This window comes from Cyprinodon variegatus, unplaced genomic scaffold (assembly GCF_000732505.1).
Source record: "Cyprinodon variegatus isolate N-32 unplaced genomic scaffold, C_variegatus-1.0 Scaffold9, whole genome shotgun sequence".
In the NCBI taxonomy this organism is placed as follows: domain Eukaryota; kingdom Metazoa; phylum Chordata; class Actinopteri; order Cyprinodontiformes; family Cyprinodontidae; genus Cyprinodon; species Cyprinodon variegatus.
The window spans coordinates 533,139-535,255 of NW_015150462.1; the positions used below are offsets into that span (position 1 = coordinate 533,139).

Genomic DNA, 2,117 nt, shown 5'->3' on the forward strand with positions numbered 1-2,117 from the left:
TATATATATATATATATATATATATATATATATATATATAAATAAACCTAAAAACCATTTAATGCACCAACACAAGCAACAAATATAGGTTCTCTTTAGTCAGTGTACTCACCCACTGCAGAATTCAATACTGAACATTTCTAAGTGCCTAGAAAACTAAAGAAGGAAGCAGTTTTAAAGTTGTCAGGCCCACAGAGGAGGAGTTTTGGTCGGATTTGCATGTTTTTGACTGGTTTTATTTACAATCTGCATGCTTGTTGGACCGGGCCTTAAAGTCTGGGTTTAAAACACATCCATCCATGTTTCTTTGAAACTGAGCTCCAAACCTGATAAAGTAATATAAAATGTGCAATCGGCATCAAATATATACATTGGTAGGGCTTAGAACCAGTTTAAGATGAGGAAATTGGATTTATATCAGACTGAATTAATGTTAGGCAAGATTATATCAAAACAGTTTATATAAATGCATGAGACAGAATAAAAAATGTAACTAAATTATAAGACGTCTCTTCTATATTTCCATATTTTACCTGCAGCTCTGGGAGGATTTCAATGAGCAGGTTGTTAAAATATGAAGGTTTGTCTGTTTTATTCTGTTCTCTTTATTTGAGCCAGAATGGTAGAAATTTTAGGGGGAATGCAGGAGCTCCAATGATCCACCGTCGCTCCTGCAACGGTTGCCAGGACAACACTATGCTGGACTGCACAGGAAGACTTTCTGCAGGGATTGAGAAGTGATGGCGTGACAGACTGGGAGGTGTTCACAAAATGAAACAAGCACAGCTTCTGTGCTTACACGAGCGCATGCTGCGAAACCGTTCGGGTTTACCCGGCAATGAATTTCTCTGTTTTATAAAGATCCGACTCATAATCGTGAGGCTTTTCCATTTTCCCTGCAGCACAGAGAGAGCCTGCAACTCAGTGCTGATAAGATCCAGAGAAAACAATCAAAGCAGCTTTAAAAGCACAGATATGCGGCTGTCACTGAAGATTTAAATAGAAGGCATGCTACTATATTCCACCTTTTATATGACAGTCATATTCATCATACAAGCAGCTCCTGAATATTCATGAATAACTTCCCTTTGGCCCTAAAAAACCCCAATAATCATTCATATCTGTAGGTTAAAAAGGCAACAGCTCCCTGAAGTGAGAAAGGCTGCTGTTGTGTGCAGATGCAGCCCCATAAAGAAGCAGCTCTCAGTCCAACAATGGAGAGGAAGAAAAAAACAAAAGCTCATTTTCAGCTGCACCCGATTTCCATCTTTTTTCCTCATCACCTCACTGCTATCTGCTCATTTTATTCCTCAGACACAAACACTTAAAGGTGAACGCTCACTTCTTCATTCCTTGCATTTACCACGAGATCTGCTCGTCAATTTTCATTCGTCTCCCTGTAGGCGTTTTAGCAAGATGAAACAAAAATCAACCCAAAACAATAAGGATGAAGCAAAGTAGAGCTTCTAATACAATGCTAAGTACATCTAGGTCATTAGGTGCATCCTAATGGTGCAACTAGAGCAGAAACTGTTCAATGAGAATAAATATAATATAGCAACATCCATACAAAAGAAAGCTAATACAACAAAAAATTACATTAAGACGTATCTATTGCGTTCTTGTCATCCTTTATTGTTTCAGCTTAAAAGAATTGTAATATTTGTAAAAAGATAAAAGGTTACAGATAAATTTAGTTGTTCAAACAAACCTGGAGCCATGTTAAAATATGAATTCCTTTCTTATTTAATTATTAACTACAGCCTTGATTATTGCCTAGCAGGTAGGCTAGAATATATGTTTAAAAAAAGGAGACTATAAGTAAGAACAATTATCTAGAAACTAGAGCAGAGGTAAACTTGGATGTGGGATCTAGGGGTGAGTCATCCCATGTGGAGAACTTTTTGTGATTGGCTTATATATATTTTTTTTAAACAGGGAATTGGGGGCTTCCCCGTTTAAAAAAATGCATTTGTGTTTTGAGGCACGTCAAGAAAGTCTTAAAAAATAATCTACACACAAATGCAATGAAGTTTAAAGATTACTGGTACTTTGTAATTTAATTTATAATTGTTTATGGACCAGAAATACTTTGCTGAATCTTGTTGTGTACATGT

The 2,117-nt window shown here is 36.4% G+C and overlaps 1 protein-coding gene across 7 annotated transcripts in view; it reads right to left on the reverse strand.

Annotated features, from left to right (window-relative positions):
• The window catches only part of LOC107087272 (potassium voltage-gated channel subfamily H member 7-like), a 129,340-nt gene that overhangs the window by 105,258 nt on the left and 21,965 nt on the right, over window positions 1–2,117 (reverse strand). The window lies entirely within an intron of this gene.